The sequence below is a fragment of the Sciurus carolinensis genome, unplaced genomic scaffold (genome assembly GCF_902686445.1).
Source record: "Sciurus carolinensis unplaced genomic scaffold, mSciCar1.2, whole genome shotgun sequence".
NCBI lineage: Eukaryota > Metazoa > Chordata > Mammalia > Rodentia > Sciuridae > Sciurus > Sciurus carolinensis.
Window position 1 is genome coordinate 1,785,725 of NW_025920138.1, and position 23,502 is coordinate 1,809,226.

Below are 23,502 nucleotides of genomic sequence, written 5' to 3' on the forward strand. Positions count from 1 at the left end.
ATCCAAACCTTCAACTTGTTGGCTTAGGATCAGACTTCCTTAACAGGACTCCCATAGCACAAGAAATAAAAGCAAGAATCAACAACTGGGATAGATTCACGCTAAAAAGCTTTCTCTCAGCAAAGGAAACTATCAGAAATGTGAAGAGAGAGCCTACGGAGTGGGAGAATATCTTTGCCAACCATACCTCAGATAGAGCGCTAATTTCCAGAATCTATAAAGAACTCAAAAAACTCTATACCAAGAATACAAATAATTCAATCAACAAATGACCTAAGGAAATGAACAGACATTTCACAGAAGAATTTATGCAAGCAATCAACAGATACATGAAAAAATGTTCAACATCTCTAGTAATAAGAGAAATGCAAATCAAAACTACCCTAAGATTTCATCTCACCCCAATTAGAATGGTGATTATCAAGAACAGAAGCAACAATAGGTGTTGGCAAGGATATGAGGAAAAAGGTACACTCATACATTGCTGGTGGGGTTATAAATTAGTGCAGCCACTCTGGAAAGCAGTATGGTGATTCCTCAGAAAGCTTGGAATGGACCCACCATTTGACCTAGATATCCCATTCCTTGGCTTATCCCCAAGGACTTAAAATCAGCATACTACAGAGATACAGTCACAAAAATGTTCATGGCTGCTCAATTCATCATAGCCAGATTGTGGAACCAACCTAGATGCCCTCCAATTGATGAATGGATAAGGGAACTGTGGCATATATATACAATGGAATATTACTCCACCATGAAGAATGATAAAATTATGGCATTTGCAGGCAAATGGATAAAACTGGAAAATATCATGCTAAGTGAGATAAGCCAATCTCAAAAAACTAAAGGATGAATGAGCTCGCCAATAAGCGGATGAGGACATATAATGGGGGTGAAAGGGGTTAGCATTAGGGTTAGGGTTAGGTTTCGGTTAGGGATGAGGAGGGTGGTAATAATGGAGGAAGGAGGACTGTATAGAGGGAAAAGAGGGATGGGAGGGTGAGGGGGAAGGGAAAAAATAACAGAATGAATCAAACAACATTCCCCTGTGTAAATTTATTATTACACAAATGGTATGCCTTGACTCCATGTACAAACAGAGAAACAACATGATCCCTCTTGTTTACAATAATAAAAAAAGAATAGATTGATGATACAAACTTCAAAATAATTAACACTTTTTGCTAAGTACTGGGGCACCACCAACAAGGATACAATAACACAGAAATACCACAATAATAGTCAGCATAGTTGTAGAATTCTGGGTAAGTTTGGTAAACAGAACTGTAACCAAATTTTCCAGGCTACATTCTAAATCCATCAGGGCTAGTAAATATTATGCAGATGTTGTTAAAATCTTTATATCCCCCAATGTCACTAGATGGTAGAAGACTGAGGTTTTCTTGGGCCTCTTATTATTATTGGATGTTTCTTCTTTAAATTAGGGTCCTCTTCCTCCAGGATCAAATAGAATTTGGGAATCAGATTGAGAAGTCCTTGCTGTCAACTCATGATGATGGATGAATCTCACACATCTGGCAGGAATCCAGACAGGACCTATAACAGCAATAATAATATCAGGAATAATAACAGACAGGACCTATAATAGCAATAATAATAACAGGAATAATAACAGCAGCTTATTCCCTTCCTTTTGTAATTAAAGTTACAGGGTCCTGCCATATTGGTTATGGTGGAACTTGGTATTTTACCTAAATCTTTGTAGGGGTTCCTTAGGGGAAGAGTACCTGTCCAAGACAGAGGACCAACAATGTGTATTATCTTCATACTGTGCATTAGGAGCATTTCTTGTGAACAAGGCAATATTGAGAGCATTATTAACATGAGCAAGTCTATGTTCCCTTTTTGTTTTCTTTAAAAAGGCACATTTTAAGTGTGCAATGTGCATGCTGAAGTAAAGCCTGCCCAGTAGGATTTTGAGGAATTTCACAGGATAGAATTATATTCCATTGATATCAAAACTTAGCAAAGGAATTAGAAGTATAAGTAGGAGCATTCTCAGTTTTTAAACAATGAGGTTTGCCCATGGTGCAAAGGAGCACGTGAGAGATACAGGCTAAGACTTTCTCTGAACAATGAGCACTGGCCCATTTAAGACCTAGGGATTTGTCTGTTGTAACATGTAAAAAGAAATAGGGGTGAAAAGGAGAAAAATGAGTTACATTTATCTGCCAAAGAGCATTATAATATAAACCTCGAGGGTTTACAGCTTCCCAAGTGGGGAAACAAAAGAGTTTGAAATGAGAACAATTATTAACAATGATATGGACGTGTTGAGAGGAAATGGAAAAGCATTTCATTAAACAGTGAACAATTTGATGAAATAAATGTGTGATACCATGGCATCTGAAAAGAGAGGAAAAAGGGATTTTATAGCAGCGTCAGCATGAGTGAGTTGCCCAGAAATCTTAGTGTGGCTACATATATGAGGAAGAATACTGGAACTGTATAATCCTGTAAAAGAAATTGAAGAGTAATAAACAGGGATAACTAATTAGAGTCCAAATGAGGTTACCAAACTGCAAGAGGAAATAAGAGGTATCAGTTTGGCTATATACTGAGAATCTGTAATGATATTTAGTGTTGTGGGATACATATAAAGCGCCAAAATAATTGCAGCTAATTGCTCACTGAGGTGAATCTTGAGGCAATGTGTAATAATCAGTCCATTTTTGTCAGTGAATATAGATTATAATCTTGTTGTTTTCCTCCATCAGTATAGACAGTAATCCCACTGGAAAATGGAATGGAGGAGATTATAGAAGGAGCATGAGAGGCTTGACACAAGGAAAGGTGTTCATCCTGAGGTACATAAAAAGCAATAGGATCTAAAAATTTAGTTAAGAAAGCTTGAGAATTTGAAGAAAATTGTAAATACTGTAAATGTTAAGTCTTTCTATAAGTAAGATAAAGTACATGAATATCTGTTTTTGTATGAGATAAAATATGATGACAACTATCTGAGATCAATTGAACATGTATATCAGCATAAGGGAGGACATTTTTTCCTGAAAAGTGAGAAGAATATGACCATTCTATTACATACAAGATTTTATGATGAATGGCAACAACTGCAGTAAAGGCATAAGGCTTTCCTGTAAAGATTATTAGAGATAAAAGAACATTGAGTGTTGGGAGTCTAACTATAATAAATGTGAATAACTTCTCATTAACATGCTGAAGAGCTGCAGTGAGTGAAGCAGTTAACTGCAAAAAACTGGTGGGATTATGTTGTTTACTCAACAGCTGAAAAAAAAGGTGACAACATATCTGTAGTTAAAGAAATATATGGTAAAACCCAATTAAAATGTCTTAATAGTTGCTGTAAATGAACTAAGAAGAATTTGGAAGAAAGAATTAGTTTTGGAACATGAAGAATGGAATAAAATTGGAGCATTTTATGTCCTAATTAGTTAATAGAGAGTTGTCATTGTATTTTTTCTGCAGCCACATAGAGGCCAGATTATAATAGAATGTGTTGTAATTTAGTTAAAGTGTGTTCTGTAATTATTGGCCTGGAAATCAAAATATAATCCATATAATGATAAATGAGAATATTGGGAATAATTGTCAGGAACACTGAAGAGTCTTATTCACAAAATGTTGATATAATGTGTTTCTACTGAACATACTTCGAGAAAGAACTTACCACTGATATTTATCAGCAGGCTTATGATGATTGAAAACAGGAACAGTGAAGGAACATTTTTCTCAATCATCAGGAAGAGAAGAATAGTAAAAAAAAAAAAAACAGTCTTTTAAGTCTATTACATATAAAGAAAAATCTAGAAATTAAATTAGGATTAGGCAATCAACCCACATTGAAGTGGACCCATATGTTGTATACATTTGTTAATTTATCTTAAATCTTATAATAATCTCCATTTCCCTGATTTCTCATTTATGACAAAAATGGGTGTATTCCATGGACAGGTAGAAGGTTCAATATGTCCCTAATTTTAACTGATATTGAATGAGAGACTCTGCAGTTGCCACCTTCTCCTTATACAATGGCCATTGTTCTACCCAGACAGGAGTGGTGACCTTCAATTTAATGGCAAGGTGGTCATTTCCACAGAGGCCCCTATAAAAAAAGGTGACTCCATAGGCATTTGTAACTTGTGTAAGATGTTTTTGCCCCTTATAGGAAAGTGAATAGCCATAATGTACGGATAAATGTGAGTAATAACTTGTGTGTTGGAAGGAGTTAAGCATTGCAACCATAGAGATCTTTTAGACACTCGTTTATTATTTCCTCCAATGCCCCAAACTGGGATAGCCCTCTGAAAGAGCCATGCATAAGGCCACATTGAGACAGGTACAACTGTTACATCAGCACTGGTGTCCAATAACCCTGTGATTGACTACTCATTTTAAAAAAAAGGGTTAATTTTCATCTATTTTCAGTAATAGGTAAACATGATCCTATAGTACTGGAACCAAATTCTGTATTTCCTCTTTCATTTAGGGGTTGTTGGGCAGTAATATAAGGAATGACAATTAATTGAGCTATGGAGGATCCTTTGGGGAGAATTAAAGGCATATGAGACCAAACTTGAATGTATATTACACCGGTGTAATCAGAATCAATCACTTCAAGAATTATAGATTTTCTTTATTTAGCACAGTGATAGAGGGGCAAAATTAAGCCAAAATTATCTTTAAGTGGAGGTTCTGGAGTTTGGGTAAGAATTTTATAAACTTCCCTGGGGAGACATATTTGAGCATCCTCAGGAGTAATCACATTTAATCCCTCTAGCAAAATGAAAGTATTTGTGGAAGGAGCTTCTCTTTAAAGTGGAAACATCTGTGAAGGAGACATCTGAATCTGCAGATGAGAAAGGTTCCTCCTCATTTGGCCTTGGGTCGGGAGGTGACCCATAATTAGGTTTCTTGACATGTCTGTTTTAGATCTGCATTAATTAGTCCAATAAAATACTTTATGACAGATTGGACATTTCTGATTGGGCTGTATTTGCAGGTCCCCCTTTCTTATCTTACAGTCCTTTTGAAGATAACCTGGTTTTTTATAATTGTAATAAAGTTTATCAAAGTCATGTCCACTCCTGGGAACTTGGGTGAGTGCAACCAAACTCTCTGATCTGGCAAGGGGTTAAGGGGGATTGGAAAATAAATATTCACAGACACAGACCTTGAAGATTAAGCTGCGATCAGGTGGAGTTCTGCTCTCTGATGGAGATGCAGCTCTAAAGAGTTATGCCAGCAATCTTTATTTATATATGTCCCATTATCAGATTAAAGACTATGCAATTCTTTATATTCAGGAAAGTTAGAGAAATTAGGACATCCTATGTAGTTTTTCTATTGTTGCAATCCACAGTTGGAAAGTGCAAAGATAGGAGTGTTGTATAGCTCTCAAGAAAGTCCATTGTTAAAAGTTACTATATGGCAGGCAGCAATCTGGAAAGCAGAGCTGGTGAAATAGTGTGGTGGTCTAGCATAAGAATTTCTTCCTTTTCTGGAGCTAATGAAGGTCAGAGCTAATAGGACTCTTGCACAGAACCTACTCATGCAAGGCATTGCCACAGCAGCTAAGCATCCTGTGCCTTGCACAGAAACATTCCCAGGCTCTGGGCATGCCACAGCTATGTGGTTATCAGAGACACCAAATCTCAGTGACTGTTCTCCCATCCTCTGTCATGGCTCTCCACGGTAGGGGTTGGGACTCATGGTGCCTCTTGTTGCTAGGAATGAAAATACCATTTGTATTAATTTCTCATTAACAGTTACACCAACTTTGCATGTCACTATCAAGCACAGAGACTGCAGGTGGGTGCAGGGCACTTCCCTGGGTACATGCAGGGGCAAGCCCACAAGCCCCGGGTCCAAGACCCACAGCATTCCCTCATACTGCCTTACCTGTGAGGGTCCCACCTGGCCCACAGCACCTGGGCACCCTGTCCATTCAAGCCAGGCCCTCAAGCCCTGCTCTGAGCCCGACCTGAGATGCAGCTGTCTGCAGTGTGTGCCCCAGTTCCCTAGTGTTTAAGCCTGCATGGGCAGCTACCAGATGAGCGCCAAGTTGCAGGTGGGCAGAAGGGAATGAGTCTGGGTGTGAGTTGCCTCTCTGGGCCATCTGCTTCGGCACAAGTGGTGCCTGTGAAAGGATCCTGAATGGGGATTGGTGACTGCTGCCCAGGGAGAGGCAACAGTGATCCAGTGCTTTCTTCTCAGCACTGGTCAGGGTGAGGGTGGCTGGTGGTGGCTGCCAGTAGTGGCCAGGCAACATGATCTCCTGCAGGGAAGCTGCTGCATCCCTGCCCACTCTGGCACCAGGGCGCAGGGCTCTTGGTGGTTTGATACGGCAAACTAGTGGGCTGGAAAGGCTTCGGGGAACCTCCTGGCCACAGTCCAGTGCCAACACCTGGGATGCTAGTGCGAGCTGGTGGGTGGCAAAATTCAGCCCTGGTGGATTTTGGGTGCTACTGGCGCTTCATCTGCTATTGTTCTGGGAACCCTCAGAAAGTTGGTGTGCACTTGACACTGGCACCACTAGGGGGCATGGGCCTGTTTGTTGGCCAGGCATGGTGGATGGGGGTGGGGTTCACAGGCCGGGGCATCACCTGAATGGCATAGGGTGGGTATAGACTGGGTGGATTCTCTATCCAGGTTGGTCTCCGGGGCGCAACATCAAGAACTTGGTGCGCATGAGCTTCTGGGTCCCCACCTTTTCTTCAGAGTCACTGGGTCAGGATAGAGTATCGCTAGGTCTGGAGGCCATGGGTTGGTTAATGCAGTGGGCCTTTAATCCGAGAGGCATCTGCCAGAGGGAAACTGAGAAAGTAGTGTATGCCATGTTGCTGCTTTTTTTCCTTAAAACCATAAAAAATCTTAAAGCTGCGACCCTGCTCTCTGCTCCTTCAAAGAATGTTGGAGACCCATCCCATTACTCTGATTAATTGTGGGTTGATTAGTGTCTGAGTCTCAAGGCTGCAGAGTTGTTATCTAAGGATGACTGACATTCAATGAACTTCAAATATCAAGTGCCAGTCATCACCCACCATTTCAGTCCTCTCCACTGGGCCCTGTCCTCCATGTCCCCCAAGGCCTGGTTTCCAATCGCAAGTAGGTAATCCCTGGATCAAAATTTTCAGTCTGCAGCTTTGCCAGTCCACTTTTTCTCCCTCTGTTGACTTCTATTTAGAAAACAGAGGTGAACTCTAAAATAGGGAAAGAGGATCTGCTGATTTCAAATGACCTTTTGAAAATAGAGATGGCAATCTCTTGTGCAAGAACTTTCCAAACTAAATCTGAATTTCCCATCTCAACTTTACCAAGTCTGTTAGGTTACATTTTCCTTCACAGAAGTTTGCTCTTAAAAAAATGTTAATACTTCTCTTTGGTTGGGTCTTGGAAATGCATGAGTGAACGTGTTTTGCTGCTACCTGCTTTAGAAAAATTAACTGTAGTACATTCATTATGTGTATTCTGAAATACTGCCACACTACAAAACTGCTTACTCTGGGTTTAATGAAAGTTGCCAGCATTGGCTCTGTTCTGTGTCAGGTGAAGCTGTTTCAGGTGAGTCAGTGATTTCCTTTTTAGTAAGTAGAGGCTATCAGGTTATAGAGGATATGCTGACCATAGAGGCTGTGCATATTTTGCAAGATACTCAAGAAATAGAATCTTTGTAGTTCACAGAGGCTACACAGGTCATAGAATTTACCTAATGCCGGGGTCCAGCCCTAGCAGGAGTCCATGGGTTCCACACCGGTAAATGGGGCATGGGGCGAGAGCGTCAGCGATGGATGGAGAATGAAAGACACAGACTCTAGTTCTGGTGCAATCAATCCCACTTTATTCTGGAGAAGTCTGGGTTTATATACATTTTTCTTCAGGCTATAATGGCAGTCTCGTGGTTAATATTAAAGAAGTTTCCAAAGAATAGGAAGAAAACAACAACCTTACAGACCATCCTTACCTAATCACAATTGTTTTAAGAATATCTAACTATGTTAATGAGCTAATACAATATTTACTTCCTTAATATCTAAACTTTATGTGACCTAAGACTATTCTTATTATTCTCATGGTTAAAACAATAAACAAATAATCTCATGTGACTATCTCTACTAGGTCCATCTGGTTAATATCTAAGTTGCTGAGTTAAGGGGTACAGTAGGGCAGTGGTCCCAATTGTAATTGTGTACCAATGCTTATTATAGGGGTGACATATTCTTTGTAGGAAGGAAGGAATGTTATGAAACCTTATTCTCTTACCTCACCACCACACATGAACAAAACCATTGTTAAAATTTAACCAGCCTGTTGGAGACAAAGGCAGATCTACAACTATTTTCTCCAGAGGCTTTCAGGGATTCATTGTATGGTTGCAAAATTATTTTTAATTTTGTTAGTGGTAAAGACCCATTGTTTTTCAGATTGTAGGTAATACTTTCTGGAATTTTTGTTGTATTCCCCTTGTCCCCTTAAGCAATCTGTTCAGACTGAAATGAGTAATATATTATCAGAAAAACACAGCAGAAAAAACACCATGCTCCGGAGCAAAACATCCGGCAATTCCTTTTAGGATGAGCCTTTGCAATCATCCTCCAGAGGATCTTTGTGAAGCACTGGATGGAATTCCGGATGCCCCCGCAACCTAAGTCATAGATGGTAAGCAGGTCATAGAAATAACCCATTGAAGACACAGTGACTATGCACTTTTTTGAGTCAACACAGATCACAGAGGCTACCAGATCAAAATTGTTCATAGGGTATCAATATTACAGAAGTTATTTATACTACTCAAGCCATGAAGATGATTTATACCATAGTGTTTATGTGCAGCATAGGTCATGGAATTACATAGACCATGGATACAATGCAGGTTATAGAGACTACTCAAACCTCAAAGTCTATACAGGTCATAGAGTCAATGATGTTCATAAAGCCTACATGGGTCATAAATACAGTGCAAGACATATCATCTAATCATGCCATAATTTCAGGGCTTTTCACATAAAAGAGGCTACTTTGTTCATAGAAGAATCACAGGTCAGAGAAATTACATTGGTCATAAGGACTACTGAGATTATAGGACAACTAAAATATTAGGTTACTCAGGTCAAAGAGGCTACGAAGGTCATAGTGTCCACTAAGTCCATAGATATTAGTGAGGTTTTTTAAGATACTCAGTCTGTAAAATTGTGCAGGACATCAAGTCTACTCAGGTCATTTGTCTACTCAGACCATACAGGCTGGGGTCTTAGATATTGAAGAAGGCATAGAAATTACCAAGGCCAAAGTATTTACTAAATTTATATAGGCTACTTAAGTCATAAAGGTTGCATAAATTATACAGGTGACATGGAAACAAAGGCTAAGCATATAATAGAGTTTATGCAGATCATAGAGATTTTTCAGGTCATTAGAGATTTCTAATGTCATTTTGGTTACTCAGGTCTCAAAGTCTACAGAAGTCACAAAGTATATTAAAGGCATTTAGAGTTCTGAGGCTGCAAAGGACTATGGACCTGAAAATTACAGAGTCTACTCAGACCCTGTATATAAACAGGACATAGGATATTCTCATGTCATGAAAGATACATAGGTCATAGATATTGTGAAGGTTATATGGGCTACAAAGGACAGAAAGGCTCTGCAGGTTATAGAGTCTACCCAGATTATACAGGCTACGGTGTCCATAGAAGCTTCACAAATCATAGTCACTACTAAGGACATTGAGGTTACTCAAGCGAATGAGGGTACTCAGGTTAGAGTTGTAAACCATGTCTCAGAATACCCAGTCATTAGGAGTCAACAAGATCATAGAGGCTACTGAAGTAATTTATGCTTCTTTGGTTATAAAGCCTATTCAGGTCAAAGGTCCTTGGTCATAGATGTTACAATTTTATAAGGTATTAAATAATAGAGGCTATTCATTTCATTTAGAATACTGATACCATAAAGATTTTGCATACCATAGAGATTGTACAGTTCATAGAGTCTCCTCAGGTCAAAGAGGTTACTAATGTCACTTAGTATATTTAGGACAGATAACTAAAACAGGTCACAAGTGATATACTTATGCTAGAGAATATTAAGGCCATAAATTCTCATGGGTTCTCATGCTATTTAGGCCATGAAGTGTAGACAGGTCATAGGAGTTGCTAAGTTAATTTTAATATCTGAGATTATAGACACTATGCAGGATATAAAGCCCACTAAGAACCCAGAATCAATATATCACTTAAGCTTCACCGATCATGGAGGCCTCACTGGTCATAGCGCTGCTAAGTTCTTTAGACTTATCATGTCATTAACTCTAAGAACCTCATAGAGTTTGAGTACATTTTAGATAGCACTCAGTCATTGAGGATCCATGGGTCAATAAAGATGCACAGTTTAGTGATGATACACATACCAAATAGACCACAGGAACTACAATTGAGATACAGATGAAGCAGGCCATGACATTATGTAAGTCTTAGATGACACTCAGATTATATGATATGCATTGGAAAGTAAAACTGAAGAGGTGATGAGAACTTTCAGTCTACTCAGATAATAGAGGATCTTGCTATTCAGGCTATCAATGTTCCCCAATTAAACAACCTATGCATATCATAGAGATTACACAGTAGATAGAATCTACTACATTCTTTAAGTTACTGAGGTCATAAAGGTTACACATGTTATAGAACCGTCACAAAACAAAATCTAATCAGGCCATAGATGCTTCAGATGGTATAAGGTCTACTAAGGGCATATACAGTATAAAGTTTATTTAGGTTATTGAGAGAAAAAAGAAACATATTTCATAGAGGTCTCACAAGTCATAGAGGCTACATATGTCATGGAAATACATAGGTAATAGATGTTATGAAGGTTATAGATGCAACCAAAAAATGTAGAGGCCATGTAGATTATGGATGCTAAGAGAGTATAAAGGGGACAAAAACATACCTTTGACAAAGCAGTCTTTTTAATAAATTGTGCTTGGAAAAATGGTTATTCATATGTACTTTAATGTGACAATAATCTTATCTGTCACTGTGCTTAAAGTCAATTCAAAATGGAATAAAAGCTTTGAAATGAGGCCAGAAACTATGCAACTCTTTGAAGAAAACTTGGGATCAACACTCCAACCTATAGGCACATGTAACAGTGTTCTCAGTAGTACTCTCAAGACTGAAGAATTAATGTCACATATTAGTAAGTATCATGGAATCAATGTTAAAATGTTTGAACAGCAGAAGAAGAAATTTAGAATGTGGAGAACCAACAGAATGAGAGAAAATCATTGCTAGGTACTTTTCTTAAAGAAGATTAATATTCAGTATATAACGATAACTAATATTACTTAACATAAAAACCCCACAAATAACCCAATTAAAAAATGGTCAAATGACCTATACAGTCACATCTCAAAAGGAAAAAATATGTCCAAGAAATACATTAAAAATGCTCAAAATCATTACTAATTATGGTATGCAAAAAAAATTATACTGAAATTTTATCTAATTCTAGTCAGAAGGGACATCATCCAGAATGCAAATAAAAATAAAGGCTGAAGAAAATGTGGGAAAAAAGAAACAACTTTTCACAGTTTTAGTGTGATGGCAAATTAGTACACTATTAGTTTCACATCATGGAAATTTGTGTGGGAATTTCTAAGACTAGGAATAGAACTGCCATACAGTCAAGCTGTATCCCCCCTCAGTGTACATTCTAAAAAATTATTCATCATAATAAAGCAAAATCTATGTGCCCCAAATTTGTAACAGCACAATTCACAGTAACCAAACTACAAAACCAGTCAAGGTATCTATCAGTGGATGAATGGAAAAGAAAATATGGTATATGTATGCAACACAATTTTATGTCAATAAAGAAAAATAAAATTATAACATTTGTATGTAAGTGGATGGAAATTGAGAACATTATGTTATGTACAATAAGCTACACTCAGAAGGTCAAGGACCATTTTTTTTCTCATATATGGAAGCTAGAGAGTAAAAGTGAAAAGAAGGTATGTATCTGTGTGAATCTCATGAAAATTAAAATAGTTGAATAATTTAAGGAATGCAGGTGGGAGAATAGTATTGATCAAATCATAGTGTTATATTGTGTGCATTTTTGAATATGTAAAAAATCCTACCATTATGACAAATATAGGCACAAATAAACAATTGAAAAATTTTGCTTTAAAAAAAGAAAGATACAACATACACAGAGTTTACAGTACTAACACTGGCTACTCCATTAATACAAGGTTCTTGTTCATAGAATATATACAGGCAATAAATGATATTCCATCCATGCTAGGAAGGTCATATTGGCTACACAGACAAAAATTATACATAGGCTTTAATGGCTAAAAGTGTCAAAAATATATGCAGGTCATGGATGGTGTGGTCATAGAGTCTAATGAGGTCAAAGAGGCTACAGAAATATGTAGAAGGTCATAGAAATGTAGTGAACACAGAGTCCACACAGGTCATAGGGGATTTCAAGTAAATTTAGGCTATTAAGGCTGCAGTAGTTGCTAAGCTCATTTATGATACTGAAGCCAAAAGGGCTAAACATATATGATGTTGGATAAAGAGCCTCTGGCACATATACAGGATAGGCAGGTCATGCAGGTTATATAGATCAAATTTGTCACTCAGGATGTGGAGGTTATGCAGGCCACAGGGGTTATTCATTTCTTAGAAGATAATCAGAATGTGAATGCTACAAGGGGCTTACAGAAATATATCAGTGATAGAGATTGTATACAACATAGAAGTGATACTGGCCATGGAGGATTACTCGATCATAGAGATTATGCAGGACAATGAAGTTACATAGATAACAGTGAAAACACAGTTTATAGAGGCACTTGATAACATAAAAATTATACAGTTTACAGAGGCTACTGAGGCCATAGAAGCTATGCACAGCATACATGCAATGTAACTCACAAATAATATTCAGGTTATAAGTCCATGAAGAACAAAAAGGCTACTCAAGTCATAGAAGCTATGCAGGTCAGGGGCTGTTAAGGTAATATTGGCTACTCATGGAATAAAGGATATTCATCCTCCAGTGCATATCTAAGACATTAGGCTGTAAGTTTATAGAGGTTACTCATTTTTTAGAAGCTATTCATGTCATGAAAGCTATAAAGCTATAGAAGTTAGGTTGATCATAGAGTCTGTTTATATCATAGAAGGAACACAAGACACAGAGGATATTCTGACTGTACAGGATATACAGACAATGCAAGATATATATCTCATAGTGTAGGACCAGCATAGAGGCTACAAAGACCATAGCGACTGTGCGGTTCATAATGGTTACTGAAGGCATAAAGGTTTCAAAGGTCATAGAGTATACTGAGGTCAAAAAGGAATACTAAAGTCATTTAGGATACTCATGTCATAAAAACCATGAGATCTCAGAGCTAAAAGGCCAAAGAGGTTATTCCATCCATAGAAGTTATGCAAATCATAGAAGCTATTCATGCTAGAGGCCTCAAAGTCATACAGTTTACCCAGGTAATAGAGACTACTCATGGCACACTGGTTATGCATGTCATAGAGGCTAGTAATGTTATTTAGGATACTAACTGTCTCAGAACACAAAGGCAGCACAGAAAACATCCAACATATACTTACAATAAAGACTTTTCAGGTCATAGACACTACATAGGTCACAAATGCCACTCAGACCATTAAGTCTAGGAGGATCATAATATCTATTCTGACATAGAGTCTGTGAAGATAATAGTGAGTATTTTAGGGTAAAGATGTTGCACAGGTAATAGAAGCTATAAGGTTATACCAAGTAAGCAGTCAATAGAATCCATTCAGGACCTAGAAAATAGGCAGGCCTTAGGGGTGCTTCAACTCCAAGAGACTATGCAGGTCATAGAGTCTATTCATACCAGAAAGTCTGCTCAAGACATGTTTATTGAGGTCATCCAGGCTCTACAGATCACAGAGGCCATGAAATTTTAGAGAAAACATAGGTCACAGAGGCAACTGAGGTCATAGAAGCCATGTAGTTATTAGTGTTAATTCAGGTCATAGGGTTTATGCAGGTCTACAGAGTACACAGATTATGTTTGCTCATAGATTTGAGACACGTAGGTGCAAAGGTAATCCTGAACAACTGAGATCATAGAGGCTAATAAGTTCACTTAGAATTTTCAGGAAAATAGCCTGAGGCTATGCAAGTATACAGACTGCAAATACCACAGAGGCTATATAGATCATAGAGTCTATGTAAGTCATAGAGACTACACTGAGTATAGCACCTACAAAGTTTATTTAGCTACTCTTTTTAATTTTTTTTCCTACTTAGTTATACATGACAGAAAAATACAGTTTGATTTATTTTCCACAAATGGAGTAGTTTTCATTTCTCTGGTTGTACATGATATAGTTACTCTTGCTATAAAGGTCACATAGATCACTTAGTCTACTCAGGCCTTAAAGGCTATGAAAGTCAAAGGCTATGCCAGACATAGACAGTTGAATGTAAGAGACTATGCATGTCACATATGTACACAGAGGATAGAGACTATGCAATCATAGAGGCTTTGCAAGACAAATTTTACTCAGAAAATACAGCCTACTGAGGCAGTGTGAGGCAGTAGGTGTCATAGAGACACCAGAGGTCATACAGTCTACACAGTTCATAGAGACTTTTGATACTACAGAAAGTGGGCGATAGAGAGACTTGTCAAATCTTAGAAACTATGTAGATCTTAGAGATTACTCAGAGTATAGAAGTTATGAAGGTAGCAGAACTGACAGATAGAGTGAAAACTATTAACACAGTGAGGTCACAGTGGATACTGTGTAGATAAAGTCTATTGTTATCATTTAGATTTTTCAGGCCATAAAGGCTATGTAATTGTTATAGTCTGTGCAATCAATTGAGTGTCAGGGACCAAGAAGAAGTTCTCACTCTGAGAATGTTCTGACCTTTACAATAAGCAGCAGCGCCACTCCCCCCTCCTGGCTGATAGTTCTGACAAAATGGCCCCTATGGTGCCGTCCCTGCTTCTCTTCCGGAATTTCACCTTCCTGCCGGCGCAAACTTGCACCCTATCAGGAACCCAGTAGAAGAACACAGTCAACCAACCTGCACCTGATCATACCCCTCATTCCCTCAGCATAAATACCCGTGAGAACAATAAAAATTTGCAGCTTGATCAGAATTCCTATCTTGCTGTCACTCCCTGTGTCTCTTGTCCCTTTCATTCCTTCTCTCTTAGGTTCGCCATCCTGCGTTAATGTCCCGTGGGTCGGGACAATTGAGGTTGTATATGTTGTGGTGGTTACACTGTTCATAGGAACTGCTCAATTTATTGAGGGGACTTGAATCAAAGAAATGCTGGCATTATGGGCTACTAAGTCATACATACTACCCAGACTATATGAAATACTGAAGCCAAGGAGACTTTGTTCATTATAAAGTCTACACAGGTCATAGAGGCTAAGGCCATTGAGGCTAGAGGATCAACTAAGGAGCAGACGTCTTTATCCTTGTCTGGAAAGGCAGTTGGATGGGTATGGAGAGCAGATGTCTGTCCTGCCTGAGGCCATTTGATTTTCACAAGACCCCCAGCTCTGGAGGATGAGACTGGGATCCCAGGTCACTCCTGACTACCACATGTGTGGTCACAAGGTGTGATCAGATAATAAACACTTCTGGAGTTCAACTGAATTCCACAGACTGTGAGGGGACCTGAGCCATGGACTCAGGACCAAGGAATCAGGACCTTAGGGGATGTCACCCTCCCTGATCCTGTGCACCTCAGGAGCCAGAGGAAACAGGCAGCTTGCCTGCTTCTGATCATGGCGACTGTCAGTGAGCTCTTTCAGCCTCTCCAGGGACCCCCACCCCAGTTGGGGGCTCTGGGAATAAATTGCAGAACACTGTTCTTTTTCTGTGTGTCCTTGGTTGACTATATTTCTGGTTTCTGCCAAGACTCTCAAGGCTGACTGGGGTCTGAGCCTCCTTATACTTCTTGCTGTAGGGTTGGGAAGAAGTACCCACCTGGACTGCTGAAGTGTCTTTCTTCTTTGTCCACGCAGTTATTGTAGGGTGAGCTTTTCCACCCTCAGATACCATCCATTCTTTATTCTAGTGTGGCTACCACCCAGCAAAACACGTAGCTGGCTCTCTCTTCAGAGACTTGAAGGACCAGACAGCACCAGCCTTAATCTCCCAGTGGGGCCTCCAGAGACACCACCCAGAACAGCAGACCAGGGAAGGAATTGTGTATGATGCCCATCCTGCCTGGTGGTCCGTGTCTTGTCACCAATCTTCTTCATCACCTGCTTCCCCTCTTCTTCCTCTCAGGGAGAAAAGGGTGCACAGTTTCTCTATTAGATGTTCCCCTGGGGCTAAGCTGGGGTCCCTCTAACCCTAAGCACTTACCAGCATCTCCTTCCAATCAACCTTGGGCTCTTATACAACCAGGCCCCTCACTCTACCTATCCTGTGGACCTAGCCTGCCAATAATGGATTCTCCAGCCATCTCAAACCCAGTTGTCCCTCAACAAAGGACAGGCCTCAAATTCACCATTTTTCAGGGTCTTAAGTCCCCTTGCTCTTCTCGACCAGCAGCAAGGGAAGGGAACACTATCCAACAAGGACATACCAGGATAGGTAGGACTGACTGACTGCCTGCTCACAGCCCTCCAGGCAGAGGACAATCAGACGCATCAGGGAGTGCAGTCACAGCAGGAACTCATTTATTGAGGAAATCACACATCATCTTTTATGTAGGGTGAAGTCTAGGCAGGAACCAATCAGCTTAAAGGTCAGAAAGGCATGGGGGGGTTCACACAGGTGAGAGTCCCATAGGACTACATGGCAAGCACAAGCTGATCGCATTTACAGGACTATTGTTAACCAATCCCTGACGGTAGTCTGATTTATTTTCATTAACCTTTGCTATCACCTTTGAGACCTTGATCTTGCTCACTCGCCAGGGAGTAAGAAGTCAGTCTGAATTAGTTAACATGTCATTAGTCCCAACAAACATTGTCCCATCATCCCAGAGGTGGGAAATCTATAAAAGCTTAAAGTGAACAAGAAATATATCCCTCTGACTCCTGTGGTAAACAACACCTCACCTAACATTGCTCAGGCTTTTCTGGGTCCTGTCCTAAGTCTTCCCTCACCCATAATTGCTGAGGGTGCTCTGGGTTCTGTGGGTAGTGCCCCTCATCCACTGTGCTTCAATTACACTGGGTCCTTCAGTTGATTGCCCCTGTCCTGATGTGGTTAATTATTCATTGTTTAAGCTGCTAAGTTCACCTAAACTATCTTTACTTAGTCTTATTTTGGTTCTGAGGATGAGTATCCCTCACTTAATAGTGCTCAGTCTTTGTTACTTTTTTCTGAGTTCCCTAAACATTCCTTGATCATTCTTCTCTGGATCAGTTGGATGAGCACCCTAACCTAATACTGCTCAGTCTTTTATCCGTTATTCTGTCTTCTCTAAGGTAATTCTTGCTGAGACCTCTGGGTCCTGTGGATGAGCACCTTTCACCTGAGAATGTTTAATGTTCTTGGGGTCTGTGCTTAATCTCCCTTCACACAACATTTCTCAGTGTCATTTGAGTCCTGTGGTGAGTGCCCCTCTCACACAGGTACACATTTTTCTCCCTGAATATTGTTATGGAGTGTCCCTTACCCTCCAGTACCATGTCCCCTCTATGTTCTCTCATCCAGTAGTGCTCAGTATTCTCCTGGACCTCTGAGTGAACACTGTCATCCAGCAGTCCTCATTGTCATCTGGACCATATGCCAAGTTTCCCTGTCTTTTCTCTGCCTCATCTGGCTACCGTGTGTGAGTGTATAGAGCCTCACCTTCTCTGATGCTTGGTCTTTTCTGGTTTCTCCCTTAAACTCACATTCCCCAACATTGCTCAGGGTCTTCTGAGTCCTGTGGTGAGAACCCCTTGAACACAGTTGCTCATTTTCCCTTAATAAAATCACCCATAACCTCCTATCTTCTGCTCTCAGTTCTTTCTTCATCATCTGATTAGTGCCCCCTTGACCACCACTATGCAGGATCTTCTGGGTCCTCTGCATTTGTGCCACTTACCCACCAGGGCTCAGTCTCCTCTGGGTCTGTGGATGAGTGCCTTCACCTAGCAAAGTCCAGGATCCTCCCTGTCCTATGCAAGACCCAGTTGTTCTTCATTGCAGTTTGTCCTCAGTCACCTGATGGTGAGTACCACCCTCTCTCTAGTGTTACTTCTTTATGAAAATATCATTAGGATCTTCTTCTAGTTCCTTGGGCACCCTTGATCTTTGTGGTTCAGTGAGTCTTTCCTGTCTTGCCTGTCCCTGGTGGAGCTGGATGGGGGATTGACTCTGGGCTTCTGTTTAACGTTCTGTCCTGCTTTCTTCATGTGTGGGGCAGGAGTGCTTCTAAATCCATGGTGCACTTCATGGCCCAACTTGTGGTGGTTCATGGAGACAATGGCCCCCCAGGCTGTCCTCTCACTTAGTGGATATATCTGAGTCTGCTGACAGGCAGGGTGTCTTTCCTAGTTCTGCCAGATCTGGCTGTGCTGAGGTTCAGAAACCCTGAAGTAGAAATTTCCTGCACCCACAACTGACACTCCCTCTGAACAGTCTGCCTTCTTCCCAGAGCCTTCCCTGGGAAAGGCTGGGAGAAGGCTCTTTGTTCTCCTGTAGACCCTCTTGTGGTCCTTCAAGAGCTCTGATTCAAGGTGATGAGAGCCACTGTCCTTATGGTCTACCTCCTCATCCTCCTGAACTCTTTCCCATAGTGGTCAGCTTCTCCCTGCAGAAGTTTCTGAGTGTTCAGTGTGTTTTCTCCTTTCCCATGTTTAGTTACAGTGTTTTGGGGTCATTTCATGTTGTGCTCTGACCCAGTGGGAGAAGCAGCACTGAGGAGAGCTACAGATACCCAGACCAAGCACACATGTTGAGAAAAGTTGTGATTTTGCTGGATGGAGGACTTTCTTAGGTTCTGGGCCTCTCCCTGTGCTGCTCCATGCCCCATAGTCCTACTGGAACTTCAGAGACCCCCAGGTTTCCTCACCTGAACCTACTTGGGTGTGAATGGATGTCAATCACTAGGCTCTCTGAGAGCAGTTGCAAACTCCTTATTAACTTCCCTGGTGCAGATAATGTGTGACCTTGGCTTCACTAATTAACTTAAGACACCATCTCTCCATGGTGGATTCCAAGGATCAAGTGCTTATCACCACCTGCTTCCCTGTTGGCTGCACTCCTGAGTCTGTAGTTAGCTGATGGTGTCCATGGACACACCAGGGACAAGATCAGGATCATAGAAAGTGTTCACTGTTCTCTATTCACAGAGACTTGCCCTGAGCAGTCACTGACTTATAGGTCAGTACAGTTCTGCCAAGAATGTTGGTGGATAATGTCATTTATAAATAACATAAAACAAATCAAAGAAACATTTGTTGTATTTGGCTCCATTTTGAAGGACAATTGGCTCTTCCTGATGAAATGGCTACTAGATTGGAGTGCAGGAAGCAAATTCTAGGCACACATTCCTGCAGTATTAGCCTTTTCTCAATCACTGCTTCAATGGAGTTAATGCAATGAAGAATACACCAGCCCACAGCAGGCAGTGGCTGGTTGTAGAATCCTCATGTGATCTGGGTTAGGCATGGCCAAAAAGGGACCAGAATAAAGCAGTGTCATGTTTTTCTGTGAATGTGATTCAGGTGAGTCCTGATTATGGATGAAAGCCAGACTGGTTGATGGTGGATGTGACTCAGGTGAGTCCTGATCAGGGGTGATAGCAAGACTGAGTGTAAGTGAATGTGATTCAGGTGAGTCCTGAGCAGAGGTGATAGCAGGACTGTGTGCAGTAATCCTCAGGTTGCAGGTTTGAGATTAAAAGGCCAGAGAATCTTCACTCAGTTCCTCCCTCTGAAGCTCAGAGTCAGCTGACAGGTCCAAGAGCTCAGTCCTGCTCATGGACAGCACTGGCTTCTGTACACAAGTTTCAAGGCACACATGAAACCTAGGGATGTGCAGCAGAAATGGTTTGGTTTGCTGTAAGAATCACTGTCAATATCCCAACTGTGGAGTCTACTCCAGCCACTGAATTTCCTGCTCCCCTACAGGGTCCAGGGCTTCTGTCCTCCCCAGGCTCCTCTTACTCTCTTTTTCCTCCCATTGCTCTTCTTCTGTGCCCTTCCTGGTGCCTTCCTCTTGAGAAACACAAATTCTGGTCAGAGCTGGACTTTGGCTCTGCTCACCTCCTCTGGACCTGAAGTCAGAGCTTTAGAATATCACACTTGCCTCCATGCAGAGCAATCCACAGGGACTTCAGGATAAAGAGAGTTCACTGAATACTGAGAGAAAAGGCACAGGTGTCTAACCTTGTGAGGCCTGAGAACCAACCCTTGGCAACAAATAGAAATAGGGCCAGAAGGACATATGGCACCCTCCTGGTGGGAAAAGAACTTTCTTAAAATAAAAATACCAAATGCCAGTGAGGAGGAGATGAAAGGGACATTTGCAAACATACAAGTCCTAGGAGCCAGTGGGAAGAATTTGGAAAGCTCGTTGGAAATTGGAGAAGCACATGCCCCAGACCCAAGCTTAGCATTCTAAGGTCACTGACATAGAGCAATCAGATGAAGCTCTGCCACTGTATCATGTCTAGAAATTGGGAAGCACTTGAAAGGGGAGGAGAAGGTGTTCCTGCATAAGGCAAGAGGGCTCCATGAAGTGCAGTACAACACAATGTGGAAATTGTTTTCCAGACCAGGGAGGAAGCACTCCAGTGGTGAAGAGTGAAGATGAAGCAGCAGAGAAACTGGATGCAGTGCAGGCCCACAGTTCAGCTACAGAGAACAACTTGGGAGCTGTAGCAGGTGCTGTGGAATGGACTCTGCTGAAGCATCCATGGCTCTGCACATGTGTTGTTCTGCAGTTTGACCATGGATTTGTGTGCATTTATGTATAGGTAAGTGGTAGTGGAAGACTTTGGCATTCCTAAGCTGGGTCTCTGGGGAACGTTTGCTTGTATGCTGCACAATAGGCAGTAGTCATCCATAAAGTGCTCTGTTTGCCTCTTCCTAGAGAGCACTGCATTGCTTTCTGCTAGTCCCTGTTGCACTCTCCCAGCAACCCTGGAACTTACTCTGAAAGGTCCAATACCTCAGCCCTGCCCAGTCCAGGCCTGTGTGCCAACTCTAAAGGGAAATAGCAACAAAGCTGGCACCATCACCCCTGAGGCCAGACTGTGCCCCCTCTGAGATGCAGGACTGGCCTTCTCCTGAAGACAAACCCAAGCAGTGGGATTCAGCCTCCTTTGGGGTGTTCTGATTCTCCAGGGGGAGCCAAGCTGTGGAGGTTGGGTGGAGAGGCAGAAAAGGTGGGAAAACAGCACATGGGGGTGTGGGGAAGGAAGTGAATTGTGGAGGGACAGGGGCATCCATGTGAGATCCCACCTGAAGGTGTAAGGGAAGGAGGGGCTCCCACATCCATCCTGCTGGGGAGCTATGAGGGCAGAGTTTTAATTGCTGAATTTGTTCTGCCCTGAGTATTGCACGATGCTCCACACACCTGAGGTCATGGAACATCTGTCTTAAGTCTGTAAGGGAGTATTGATCATCGCAGTTTCCAAATGGCAGAGGACACTCAGGGGATTGATGTCCCTTGGTGAGTGGTACCCAAGCAATGAGGTGCAGACCAGGTACCATAACTCAGGTTTATCTGTCAGGGGACCAAAATCTGCCTGGTATAGCATCCTCCAGGGGATGCAGATAGGAGGTGGTCAGTGAGGTCTGGGCCTGTCCTATGGCCTGCAAGTTTGCTTTTCCTGGCTAGTGAGATGAGAGCCATGGTCTGCCAAATCATTGTCCTAGAGGAAGTCCCATGGAATAATGGGCTCATTCAGAGACTTGGACATTCCTAGCTTTAACTCCAGGAGCACAGATAAGCTGGTATATACAAAGGAGAGGAAGACCAAGGCCAGAGGTCAGTGGCAGACCTCATCCAGGGCTAAGGCTAGACTTGACAAGTTGAGGCTAACACCTAGATAAGGACCAGGGCAACCCCATCTAGAGTCAACCAGCAGAGTTCAGGTGACAGCTGTGTCAGGGGCAAGGCCAGGTGTGTGAGGCAGGTTGAGGTTGGTTCTTCTGTGGACTCACCTCCCCAACAGGAGGTCTGGCATCATCCTGGGCCCTGATGCTGGCTCTTGGTATATCCATCTATTGATATTTAAAAACATGCAAGCATTTCTTGATTTGAGGTATGGTGTGCTGATCCCAGGGGTTCTCTGCTGGCTTCTTTTTTTAATTTAAAAATAGGGTCTCACTAAGTGATCCAGGCAGTCCTCAAACATGGGATCCTGGAAACTCAGACTCCTGGTAGCTGGCATTACTGACATGGCCACTGCACAATGCTCTGTGGATGTTGTAACCCAGTGACCACACTCAGGGAAAGACTCATGCACATGGCAGGGTGAGGTTTGAGGTCTCTTGTGTAGTGTGCCCTTCTGGCAGGTTCTGGATCTTCTGAGTCTCTGAAAGACAGTGGGGATGTGAAGCATTTTTTCTTTGGCTGGGAATGTGACTACAGATTTTGCTCCTGCCCATGTCTGAGGCAGTTTGTCCAGTCCATAGGTGAAATGGACAGAATGATGGGGACCATAACTGGAGAAAAATATCTGACCCTGATGGTTTGAAGAATGACACTGACTTGAGGCATTCCCGCCCAGGCAGGGAGAAAAAGGTTGTAGTGAAAGTTCAATAGAAATATATGTCTCCCTTCAGGTGCAAAGCAGTGTGAACTTTTTTGGTAAACCCAGATGGCAGGAGTACCTGGAACTCCCTGAAATTAACCTGGCTCAGCACTGCCAAGTTAGTGAGGTCAAGTTCTTGTCCAGGCTGGTTATAGGTGGAGTTGAGCATCTGCATATGCCTTTCTGTTTAGCATTGGCAGTGGAATATGTGAGGTGTTGCTGCTTCCTTTGGTCTCCATCTCTCTTCTTGCAAGCCACAGAGATGCCCCATGGTTCATGGTGCTTTTCTTGGGTGAGTTGCATGAAGGACATTAGTTCTTCATGCCTTATCTTCTCCACATTCCCCAATGTTTTCATGGCAATGGGTGCTGTTTTGTAATCCTTTCCAATGGTCCTCAGTGTGAGGTAGCAGCTAGTGTCACCTGGTCACTATGCTGATGCCTCATTGACCTCACAGGTGTGCCACCTGGGAGCCTGATGCCATCACAGACAGAATTCCAGCTAGAACTGCAGGAGTCACATGATTGAAGGGGTAGATGAGGAAGAGATGTGGGAGCTCTCAGCTCCACCTTTAGAGAAAGTGTCTGGGTTGGGACTGCACACAGGTGTATGTACCCTGGTGTGGATGAGGAGAGGGAAGGGCTCAGATAGCAAATCCCTGGATGCACACAGGTTGGGGAGGATAGGGAGTGAGATAGTAGGTATTTCTGAAAAATTGTTGTGACTCCAAAGTCCTC